The sequence below is a fragment of the Chroicocephalus ridibundus genome, chromosome 2 (genome assembly GCF_963924245.1).
Source record: "Chroicocephalus ridibundus chromosome 2, bChrRid1.1, whole genome shotgun sequence".
NCBI classification, from domain to species: domain Eukaryota; kingdom Metazoa; phylum Chordata; class Aves; order Charadriiformes; family Laridae; genus Chroicocephalus; species Chroicocephalus ridibundus.
Window position 1 is genome coordinate 137,643,121 of NC_086285.1, and position 13,373 is coordinate 137,656,493.

The following is a 13,373-nucleotide window of genomic DNA, read 5'->3' on the forward strand; positions in this document are numbered from 1 at the left end:
AAATAACACTAAATACAAGTATAGAAATGCTATCTATTCTGTGATTGCACGTGGAAAAAAAGTTACATGCTGTCTCTAAGTTATGATTTCTTCTATCCAGAAATATATGACACAGCTGATGAGCACATTATTGATGTCATAGTCAAGGTATTTGCCAGAAATAACACACTGATAATGGCAGTGGTATACAATGGACCACAGCTTGATTCTTACAAGTTTAAAAATCAAAGCCTTTGCAAACTGTGCAAACATTTTACTTCAAGTGCAGGATATTCACAGTATAAACGTATTGTGGATAGTGGTGCTACAACAACTAATCATCTAAGGATATTATGGCACACAGATTTTAGGGAAGACAGATGTTTTGTGAAAATTAACTAAAATGATGTAGAAGAACTCATATGAATGATAGAAAAGAAAGAAATACTCAAGTGCCAGCAGCCTATAAAATAGCCTAAGGAAAATCTGGAGTGAGTTATACCAGAGGAATGTCTGTGAACGGAGGAAAAGAGAGGGAACATAACCACACAGAGAAAACTTTGCCAGTGCAGGCCATTCAGAAAGACTAGTCAGAAATGTAAAATGGGATTTATGAAAAAGGATATTATCCAACTAAGGAAGAGGCGGACATAAGGAGCCCATGACAGATGGTAGCATCTGAAAGACTGAGAAGGATATGAACAAATGAGAACTTTATTTAAGGAAGAACTGTAAAGGAGATACAATCACATCTTCAGCAAAATGTTTCTTCTTTGCTGAAGAAAGAAAGTCTTGCTCAAGGAGATCTCCAAGAGGAAATAGCACAGAAGAAAGACTGAAAACTGTAAAGCCTCTAACCTGAAAATGAAGGAAGAAAGGAAGATTAGGCAATGATTGTTCAGCCTATGACAGATTCTTGGAGCAGGGAAGAGCCCATCATCCCACTGTGTGAGGAAGATAAAGACAAGGCGGAAAAGATTCAGATGCACATACAAAATAAAGTTTAACTTTTGTAAAGGGCAAGACCCTGAAAAAAGGAAAGGTGTAAAAGCATTTGTTGCCCATGGAGAAGACAAACTGCCACAGGACACATGTCCAGGTTCATCTTTGCATTTGAACTGAGCTGGCTACAAAAATGAGAAGGTGTCTGGGGAGTCTCTCAACTGTTGGGGCAGCTGGGACGCAGGAACCGCTTCCTGGTGCCAGGACCCCCTGCAAGGGACAGACTGTTACCGAGACCATTACGCTGACTCTGCCTGCTGAAGACCTCATTAGAAGAATTTCTTAGGCAACTGTAGGTAGTTTATGATCACCTTATTCACACAGTAATGACGGATGCACGTCCAGGACAACCCAGTAAAATACAAAGGACAAATTCTGTGTCATAAGCCATAAACAGGACAAGACATCACACAGTGAATGATGAACAACAGTTAAAAATGCAGTAAAATGCATCTGTACAACAGGAGACTGAAAACAAGAGAAAGACCTTGGAAAAGAGTGGAAGAAAGGTAGAAAAAAAGAAGTGAAGATAGCAAGTATCACTGTTAGCAATGCTGGTATCACTATCTTCATTAGCCAAAAATAAAAGCCAAAACCTAACCTGCAAAGATGGATTTGATCTGAAGAATTAGGCACTCGAGAGAAGTCTGGACTTTCTCCAGCTCCATTCAACAGCCGAAGGTGTGAGCAAGATGAAAAGCAGAAACCAGTCAATGCTAAGGAGCGTCACAGATGCCAGAATGTGAAACAAGAAGCCTGAAGACAAAGAATTACAGCGGTAAGCCACACAAAGTCCACAGCCAGCTCAGGGGAAACACTCCCTATCCCAGGACACCATGTTATTTGCAGGAAATGCTAGGACAATGGGGTTGATGGAGTATTTCATACAGAAGTTTTTCCAGTCTGTGGTATCACCTAAAAGGAGCTGAACCAAACGTGGCCTGATTCACTGGCCAAAACTCCTCTTGAAGAGATGTGGCATTTTGTTTGTGACCCTGCAGGCCACAGGCCCCCAGAGCAGACCAGAAGATGAATGACACAAATAAAACATAATTTGCCAGCTTTGCTAAAGACATTATGCAAGAGCCCACAGTGAAAAAAAGAAAGGGGTGGGGAAGAGATTTTCTTTCCAGCTGAGCTCCTGCCTCCTTCCTACACAAAATTACTCCTTTCCGTACTTCTCTGAAGAAGATGTGACTGAGGGAACCTCCTCTTTGCAGAGTTTACCAGGACAGGCCAACAAACATCTACTCTAACTGACCTGCACAACAGCCAGTGTCTGCCATAAGTCACAGTATCTGCTGGGACTTCTGGAGAAAATAGCCATGCCCACTAGCACTAAGCTAGTGCATATTAGGTATTGTGAGAGAGCTTGTCTACCATTGCTGGTCCCAGGGCAGAAGGCTCCTAGTCCACCAGTGTTTGCTGACGTGCTCTGCAGGCTCACCACACCTCTCTCCTCCTTGCTGTCCCATATGGATCCCGAATAGGAAGACGATCTGTTCCTGCATTTAGCTACCCTTATAACTCACAAGGATTTAAATCAGACATACAGTACATGAAGAAGGCATGTCAGTAATGACACATGATCAGTGAAGGCAAGTTTTGATGATGCAGTCACATGGGTTTGCTGGTGATGTGACAGACTGAAGACATCTGATGCATGTTGTGACATTTCTGTCCGTGCTAATTCACAACTTTGATGCAGGGTCATAACTTCAGAGAAATGCTGCTCCACTGTCCTGAAACTTCTGAAAGATTTAAGAGCACCTCCAGAACCTAAAGGTGAACCATGTAATCCAATCATCCAACGTTGGAGGCTATGAGGAACACCCTCCCAACTCAGAAGCAGGTTGCTGCTGCTGGCTGGAACCCTGCTAACCTAAATGGCTGCAGCTCGCTGGCTAACCAGCCCAGTACTGGCAAGTCAGCTGTGGGTACTATGGTGGAACATCATGGTCACTTTTCAAAGACACAGACCTGAAAACTTGATGTAAACTATGTAAACAGTAGCACGTGTGCTTTACCCTGTGATACAGACTGGGATATTGAGTAACATCAGAGTAACTTTGTGAGTCCACACGCACAGTGATGAAGGTTCTTCACATTCACTGCAGAGTAAGAACACCCACACAGGGATCAAAGTGCAGCTGAGGCATTGCCTGTTTATATCTTAGCTTGTTTGCAGTAATGTGAACATCTGCCTATACTTCATGCCATTGAATATGTAATTGGAACAGGACACTCAAATTTGCAATTTTATTTCTCCTGAACATGATGGTAGGTCCATAATAGTAACATTATTTATTATCATCATCAAAAACTATGTCCAGGGACCAGGCTGGATGGGGCTTTGAGCAGCCTGGTCTAGTGGGAAGTGTCTCTGCTTGGGGCAGGGGGGTTGGAACTAGATGATCTTTAAGGTCCCTTCCAACCTGAACCATTTTACGATTCTATATATGGATTTGGAGGGGCAGGGGGGCAGGGAGTAGCTAAAGGTTCTGTAGGCCTCTTCTCCCCATTAGCACTACCTGGTTTAACGTGTACTCCAGGCCATGCGATACTAGAACGTTCCTGTGCCTGTGCTTCCAGCTCTGATGGCAGCTGCATTTAGCTGCATTTCAAAGGACTGAGTCTGCATCTCTGTTTACTGGGTTGCATGCGTTGGCCAAAAGCCTTCTGGTAATAAGTGCGAAACCACCTTTGCTGGTAGGTGAGGGAGTGGGAGTATGAAACTTTGTATATTTTTAGTTTCCTATATAACTTGACAATATGATTTTTTTTTCTAAGATGAAGGTAAAACCAAAAGTATACTAGATTTGCAGGAACACTCAGCAATGATTGTTTTCCAGAAGTCTGAAGCAAAATGTGCACTGTGTAAAATCCTACTACTATTGAATGTCATTTACAGATTAGTTATGCCAAATATAATTTTGATTAGATTTTCAGAGGCAGTCACGGATTACTGTAGTTCACAGTAGGCAGTTCTGTCTTGAAAACATTGCACAAACATGAATTAATTAATTCACTCGAAAGAGTAGAAAAAATCATCAAGCGCATTTGTTAATTTAGAAATATAACCAAATGGCTAGTGGTGGTGTTTTGGCCAAGAATTTCAGAAAAAAATACATGTTTCTGTAACAGCCATTTGAGCAATATGGTAACTCTCAATAATACTCACTTATTTCTTCAGACACAGTTCTAGAAATACTAGAAAGTCATACTTCTTCTAGTCACAAATCTTTCAATCTACTTGCCATCACACCACAGCTTACTTTGACTTTAACCTTTTACATTCAAAGTTAACAGTTGTTCAGATTCGTTAACATATTGTAAATGTAATTGTTAACGTATTCAAGATTCAAATAGTTCATATTTACAGAGTTAATCCTGCATTTTTGTTTTCCCACATGAACATTTGTTTGTGAGTTCTATGTCTGTTGTAGATTTAAAATATTGGCTTTGATACAAAACATGCATTATTTATGAAAGACTGGACAAGAGGCAAGTTGCTAGTATACTTACTGAGCTATTACACAAAACGTCATGGAAATACTACTAAAATGCCCTACTTCATACTCAGATCAGCTTCAGAAGAAGCATTTAATACCTGAGGAAAGTTAAGTGATAGGTTTATGCAAAACCTGTCAGGGAAGATCTTGTTTCACATCAAGCTAAATTCAGAATCCCCTTCCCTCAGGAAATTAGGAAGTGTCATTATCTGTTTTCATCTTGTTTTATCATCCCAAAGAAAGTTGACATTTCAACATTTCCAACATGAAACCAGCACTTAGTCATCACCAAGAATTAGGCTTCAGCAATACGCAAGACGTGAACTTCTTAAAGCTGGTGCAGAGGAGGGCCACGAAGATAACCAGAGGGCTGGCACACCTCCCATGAAGACAGGATGAGGGAGTTGGGGTTGTTCAGCCGGGAGAAGAGAGAGCTCTGGGGAAATCTTATTGCAGCCTTTCAGTACTTAAAAAGGGCTTATAAAAATGGTGGTGAGAGACTTTTTACCAGGGCCTGTAAGTGACGGGACAAGGGGCAATGTTTTTAAACTGAAAGAGGGTAGGTTTAGATTGGATATAAGGAAGACTTTTTTTTACAATGAAGGTGGTGAGACACAGGAACAAGTTGCCCAGAGAAGGTGTGGATGCCTCATCCCCAGAAATGTTCAAGACCAGGCTGGATCGGGCTTTGAGCAACCTGGTCTAGTGGGAGGTGTCCCTGCCCATGGAGGGGGGTCAGACTAGATGATTTTTGAAGGTCCCTTCCAACCCAAACCATTCTGTGATTCTCTGAATCTATTAATAGATGTAAATTCTCATGCAGTTTCATTTATTGTTATACCAGTCAATCAAGTTGTTTGTATTTTTCACCAATGGTTACTCTCCCGCTCTCAAAGATATCAATAGCTGCATCCGACTGTTTAAAGGTACTATTTCAAGGTACATCCTGGAGAAACACAGAACACAAATTCCAAAGCTTTCGATTAGGAAACATCATGGTAGAGAATCATGTTGAAACAAGGCTAAAAACCTTTGCTTCCACTCATCTCAATGTTAAACTTTCATTTCCCATTGTGGTGTAGCTCCATAGCTTGAAAGAGCTTGTTGTTTCAAGTAAAGATGCCCCATTCTTTCCCACAGGCACGGCAAGCTGGTCAAACTACGTCTTCCATAACGTACTAGTCAGAGCGGTCAGTGCGAAAGCACTGTGCTACAGCGAGAGTTGTAATTTCCCAGGAACATCAGCCAAACTGAGATATTGTAACAAAATTAAAAATTGCCTATAAAAATTCCTTTTTTTTTTCAGAAAGTACACTTTCCAATGTAAAACACAAGCTTCTAGCCAGCCCTAATCACTTCTAAAACCTAGACCGCTTTCTTGTCATTATCAGGAAAGCGGTGAATGAAGTTCGCCTCTTCCCATTCCTACACGCATCTGGAAATTAGATCCTGGCTGAATTACTTGCTATAAATGAGGTGGGAGCGTGCAGCCTGTCTTTTCTAGTACTTTCCCTTGTGCAAAGGACACAGGGGCAGAGAAAGACTTGACTCCGGGTTTGTCCCAACTCATGCAATGACTAGGAGAGTTAGCCAGGCACCAAGGATGAAATAATCTTCACCCTTCAGGTAAAACAGTAGCGTACCTCCAGGAAGGCTGGGATTCACTGTCCTGTGTATTAATCTGTATTTCTGACTCAGAATACCTCTTTGAACCAATTCTGGAAGCAAGTAATTTAAAAGTCGATCTATATTTAGAGTTGTGACAACAAAGCAATCCAGCTTTACTGAAACACGATTCCAGAAAGCCTCTTGAAGTGAGCTCAAGAAATTAGCTTATTTTACAGCCAGACACAGCTAGAGTCAAGGATTTATAGTAATTTACTACGGTTCCCCAGTCAGGATGACACTGCGGAAGGAAGAAAACAATAGAAGAATCCTAAACAAGTAGTATTCAATTAAAAAGTGAATATATAATGCCCGTTGACCTGAAATGAGCATTTAATTCACATTGGCGCAGCTTTTTAGTTGAGTAGAAACAGTAAGAAATACAGTTTTCTATCACACACTAGTCAATTCACGTTCTCACCCCGTTGCAGCAATACCCAATTGCTTTCCAGTAGTGCATTAAGCAACACGTCGTTTGTTCTCCCTTCCTCTGCCCCAGGGGAGAGGTTTGTAGAATGATTTGCTTTGATAATTTGGGCGCTTTTCTTTAATGTATATGTTGCAATGTATTTATGTCATAAAGGCAGGTTAAAGAAATCTTGTTTACATTTGGATGATGATGTTTGTGATAGCCTTAGCTCCTGAGGGAATTAATTCCATAGTCTTGGACCAGACTTTGAAAGTCTCTAACCTACTGCACAAAGTATATTAAGGACAAAGAATAAATATTTTTTTCTTGATTTTTGTCTTGTTTTTTCGCCTTCAGCTTTAGCCCATCTTCTAGCTCACTGGTTTTGAAAGCAAGGTGTGCCTCACACCTCGAGGTACGTCTTACACCCAAGGGGTGTACAAGACAATCCATTGGGGTGCGGCAAGAAAATACATTTTGTACTGTTAGTAAATAAATAAATAAAATTTAAAAGGTGTTTAGCTTATCCTTTTAAAATGTCTATTTTTGTGTATGTTTTATAATGTACATAATATATAGGACAGTAATATATGTATATATATTATAAATTTTAAAAAAAGGTATATTGGGGGTGCGTGCTTAAATTTTTTTAGTGATAGAGGTACGCTATCAAAAAAGTTTGGAGACCACTGTTCTAGATAGCAGTTCCCTGATGACAGTGCACCCTAACAACACAGACTGAGATCCGATCCTGAGTTTCAATCAGTATTCGTAAGTCAATGTGAAAAAAAACCAAAAATACCTGTTAAGCATATTTAAAAGAACTGCTGCTGTTGTGGAGAGCTGCTGCAACCTTCTCATACCACATGGATTTCCCTGCTGCCAAGAATCTCCTGCAGGAATAGTGTGTAGCTGCTGTCTAACCAAAAGGTGGGAGCGACATGAGAAGAGAGCCCAGCAAATCTGCCAACACAGGAGTCTCCCGGCCAAACAGAGATGACTAAACGTTGACGGCTTCATGAGCTCCTCTTTGGGTATCAGCAAGAAACAAAGAATTGCTCCCAAACTGTGGACTGAACAGACTGTGGGCTTGTGCATTCGCATAAATGAAACTACAGTAGACACATAAATGCTTCAAAAAAATTTCTGTGAGCACCACTTTTGTCTGGCTGAGATTTCTGACCTACAAGCTGATACCATTATGTTGTGCCCTCGAAAACTCAATTGAACTGCTGAAATGAGTCTGTTGATGTAGTTGGGTGACCTGTGCTACATGCTTTAGCATTAGCACCTGGTTTTGAAAATGTAGCCTCCCTAGATTAAATCAAAATACTACAAAGGTGCCAACTGTAATTTTTAAAATCCATATGCATAGATGTGTCTGCAGGGCTTTTTTTGTTTACCCTACTTTAACATAATTAACTCAATTATGAGATATGCCTAATTTCTAGGAACACTTACAGAATACACTGACAGAAAGTCAAGTAGCCACTTTCATTTAATGTCAATAGTACATTCATCCATTTTCTCACACACAAGAACAATTACATGTTTCCCAGCTTACTTACAGCTTCCAGAAAAGCCTGAGCAGTTACGCTGAGGTAAGCCTGAAGTTTTCCTGACTAAACCAGTATTTTACAAAGCATTAGAGTTCACATTTTAGCAATACTATACAAAATGGGGTTTTTTTCCTTTTGAAAATAGACATGCCTTTCTGAAACACTCATTTGGCAACAACATTCCCCACAGCAACATACGGCTGTTAAGATTCAGTAGACTAGGACAACAGCCTGACCACACCACAAAGAGGAGGAAGAGGAAAAAAATAAAGGATGTTGAGCAAGAATGCTTCAGACAGGCACCAGAGGTGCTGATGCTTCTGGGACATGCTCCAGGTTCATGCCATAGAGAAGGGAACAGCCACCCATGGTTCGCCAACCCTTTCCCAGGCCATTAACAGCCTATCCAAGATGGCCATGGGTATTACTACTATTATTATAATTTGTGTAGGGGGATGCAACAGGTATAAGGTCATTGATGCTGGATGTGGGAACCCATGCAGCACTCTGTGGAGAAGACCATGTGGGTATGGCTGAGGGCTTTGACAGTTTGGGGAGAGGGGTGACACAAGGGCAGTGCAAAGGCAGCCAGCGTTGCCAGGGACTCCTTCCCTTGCTTGCACTGGCCTGCTTTGGGAAAAATAAAAAAAGGAGCATTAGGTCAGGGAATGGCTGGTGAAGTGGGCAGGGGACTTTAGGAAGGACAAAACAGGGTGTCAGAGCCGTGAGCCCATTCCCGTCCTCCTGGGGGTTTGGCTGCCTGGGCTCAGGGCCAGCTCTGAGACAGAGCAGCTGGTGACCTTGGGGAAAGCTCTTCCCAAATGCAATACAGGGAGGCTTTGGCCAGGGCTGTCCCTCCTTCCCTTGGGACCTGCTTTGAAGTGGAGTCTCCTCCCCTTGGTCCCTGCCTGGTTACACTGCAGCTGCACTGCAGCCATGCCTGTGCACTGCCTGACAAAGACGGCCAGAAAAAAAGATCTGCATGACTGTGTCTGGCATTGGCAACAGCAGAAACTGCCACATCCTATAATGAGGACATCAGTAATAACATTTGAGAGCGCTAACCCTGTTCCTTACTGACCTGGCATTAGTGTCTTTGCTGACAGATTTCACTCAATTTAAGGAATATTGGTTTAAATTTGATTTTCTGAGTGATTAAAGATATCCTGTAAAAATATTTTTAGGAATCACTTGAATTCCCTCCAGCAAATATTGTTATGGCTGCTGGATTAGCAAAAAAGCGTGCCACAATAAATCAGTTTGTGTTGTTTCTTTATCTCCTCCCAAGACAAGGATTCACAAACGTTGTCCTACAAGAAGGACATTTTACTAAGCAAAATTTTCAGGTTTCACTCCTGATCACCACTGCATGGACTAACTCCACTCAGTGGAGATTCTGCAGCCCATGATAACTATAATAACTGCTTGGTAATGAATATGAGGAAGGTTTAATGGTGATAGATGCTTTCTATGAATTTTGGTAACTTAAGACAAAGAGAGTACCATGAGCCCACCGGCAGACTTAGAAATAAGAAAAATGGCACTGATCAAAGCCACAGGGAAACTGTAAATACCCAGAGGAGGAGTTTCGTTCCCTTCCTGATTAAAGCCTATCTTTCACACCTCATTCACTCCCTGATAAAGCACATCTTGTCCTAGCTGCAAACTGAAAAATAGAGGACTGCTATGGAGGACCAAAGACATGAAAAATCAAGAACATACTACTTTTTCAGTCAGGTTGAAATCCAGCGGTCTTCAGAGCTGACCTCCATTCAGAGTAGTCACCTAACCCAAAGACAGACAAAAGGATCAGAAAGATGTGAATAAGAAAAACTAACAGATCTTAGGTAGAAAGAGGTTACTTTACTTTAAAAGAGGGCTGGAACTAAGAGGAAATGCCTCACATTTGCTAAGGTTAAACTGGCCATAGTTGTAGCCATAGGAATATGGAAAAACAATCCCTCCATCGCTCGAGCACTTGGCCGCAAGGAGTGAGCGGATTTCCACCTCCTGCAGCATGCTTCAAGAGCATGCTGAAGATCAGCTCTTCCAGTCCTACTTCAGAAAAAAAGAGAATCTCTTTAGCAAAACCCTATGTCCTTTCTTTATCGAAGCACATGAAAACACACTTATCTAGAGGTAAACACATGCTCAAGTACTTTGCTGGGATAAAAAAAAAGTATTTTTCATATAGGCTGCAGGTGAGTGACTAAACCAAATAGCAGTGCTGTCCATGTGGAGAATAAAAACAGGGAAAAAAAGAAACAACAAAAAACAACTGTGAGAAACTATAACATTAAGAAGATCGGACTAGGCAGAATGTTCCAAAACAAGCAATATAGTTAGTAGCCATAATAGCAACAACAGCAGCGGATAAAGCACCATCTCTTGGTAAGGATGTCTAGAATCTTGTCGTGGTTTAACCCCAGCCAGCAACTAGGACCACACAGCCTCTCCTTCCTCCCCAGAAGGGCAGGGAGAAGAGGCGGATAAAGCACCATCTCTTGGTAAGGATGTCTAGAATCTTGTCGTGGTTTAACCCCAGCCAGCAACTAGGACCACACAGCCTCTCCTTCCTCCCCAGAAGGGCAGGGAGAAGAGGCAGAAAAGGAGGGGAACGAGAGAAAAAACAAACTTGTGGGTTGAGATAAAGGCAGTTTAATAGAACAAGGACAAAAAAGGAAAATAACAGTAATAATAATGATAAAAGAATATACAAGACACAAGTCCCTCTCACTGCCCGGTGAACTGGTTGCCCAGCCCAACCTGAGTAGAGATCACAGATTCCCCTCACCACCCTGGCCAACCCCCAATTATATACTGAGTGTGATGTCTATGGTATGGAACATTCCATTGGCCGTTCCGTTGTTCTGTCTATGCACCTTCTCAGCTTCTATGGGAAGTTGAAAAAAGTCCTTGACTGGTATAAACATCACTTAGCAACAACTAAAACAATACATCATTGACATTCCTTTCATACCAAATCTGAAAACACAGCAACCTCTACAAGGAAAATTAACTCTCAGCTGAAACCAGGACAAAGCCCCAGCCTGAAAATACAAGAAAATACAAGCTAAAGAGACCAGGAAAATACTGAAAAGGGAAAGAAAACAGAAAGCAGAAGATAGACTCTGCAATGAATATGCCACACAGCAAAAGCTTACCAAAGACAGCGAGGGGATCTGTGAAAGGAAAGAAGCCACTACACATCCATGGGCCTTTCAGGCAAGGTGATGGTGCAGCCAGAGGAGGAGACTCTACAACAGGAAGGACACACCTGGGATGAGGGTGACAAGGATATCCATTCAGAGCAAGGCAGACAAAACTCCTCTCAGAGGCCTGGGTGCAACTGGGCCCCTCTAGGTTTAGGAGTAATGGGAGTCACGCACACGGCAACCGTAAGAAAACACACAAACTGGGAATGAAGGCTGGACCCCTCTCCATGATGTGAACTTCCCCCAGTAGTGTGAATCCAGTGTGACACAGCCGCAAAATGACCGTCCCTCGGCTGAGGGGCAGCAATGCCACCCTGCACATGGGGCTCCCCATGCATTAGGTTCTGTATAAGAAAATTATGGATTTAATTCTGCAAGAATAGTCATTGATATTCACCTGCTAGACCTTTTCACATTGTTTTGCCTAGTAAGAAGGCTTTAACACCTCTGGATGCTTTCAAATTATTTTGTGCTGCCAGAGCCCTATAAAAGTACTTAGTATAAAAGAGAATTAAGCCAGGAATGTGCAACAGAAAAGGCATGGACATGTCTGGAAAAGCTATAATACCCACAGTGCATGCAGGACGAAGTCAGGCGCTGGCACTCAGCTCACAGACAGGTGTGCCAGTCAGTGACATTATCATTATTCCAGTTGTTTCTTACCACTCCTCTGCTGAGAGCATCCACCCCTGCAGCTCTGTTGGCAGAAGGAATTAAGTGAGCGCTCCCTCGTGTGCTTCCAACAAGGCAGATGGATTAGTCAACAAAGAGGGTTTAAACCAACCTGCTCGCTTTGCCTGAAGCAAATGAAAGTGCTCTTAAACAAACCCTTCTACCAGCAGAGCCACGGCAGTAGTAACTGCAGCATTAAAGGGGTAGCATGTAGGTGCAAACTGGCAAAATCTTCAAATGTCACAGTTAGATCGGGAACACGCTGTCTGTCCACAGCTTTACAAGTATGCACAATCTATAGCATCTTACATGCACAACACCTGTCCACGTGTATATTTTACTCTGCAGCAAATACAAAGTTAACGCAATTACGCTGAAAATTCCTCCTCCATGGGCTAGGTTAAGGCATGTTATCTCACACTTGCCATGTGCTAAGAGTGTGCAAGGGGACAGTTATCAGACGGTGGGCGGTAAGTTTTAATTCACAATACCTTCCTAACCTGTCTAAGGTCCTAAGGTAATTCACCTGAAAAAAGGTGTGATTTACCTTTCCAAATATCACTTACCAGGTATTCCAAGAGGAACAACTGCACAAACTCAATCTGAGTTCAGTTTACTACAGAAACAGCTACTGACTGTAGTCCAAACATTCTGCTGACACATTACAAATGCGCGGGTTTCCATTATTGGGAATTACATTTTCAAAAGTCTTCTCTAATTGTAATCTGGAAGCAAGGATTGCGACAGGAACAGATGTGCCTGCGTGAAGCTGGACAGCAATGAAATCTCAGCGCACAAGCCTTCCCAAGGCACTCAGTGCTCCCCAGGCAGCTGAACCCGTGCCACCAAAATCTACTTCGGTATGTTTATGGCACCCGAGCACGCAGCGTAACCATAACTTCAGAGTAGGGATGGCAACGAGGTTCCCGAGTCCTTCCTCGTCAGCATTGATCATTGTATTCTCTCCCTGGTACTTGTTCTGTGGAGCAGCACAGTTCATACTATGAAGTGACAGCTTATACTATTTATTTTCTGCTAAGATCTACTTTTTGCTTTTGGCATATCAGGACAAATGTGCGCTTGTTTCTGCCCCAGTAATAATAAGGCTCCAAGTCCGACACACTCACTTTGCTGTGTGATCCCCACAGCAGATCAGCCTATTCTGCAGAGTAATGCTTTTGCTTGAGAGACAAAAGAGCCACCTCTCCTACCAGTGAACTTCTAGCTTCCAAAATCCCTCAATATGCAGGCGTGTTTGAACTGCAACTTTCATATGCCCAGGAAAATTGATTTCTAATAACACAAAAAAACATGTTAGTGAAACTTGAACTCTTTTTCAAAAAAATCTTGAATCCTCCTT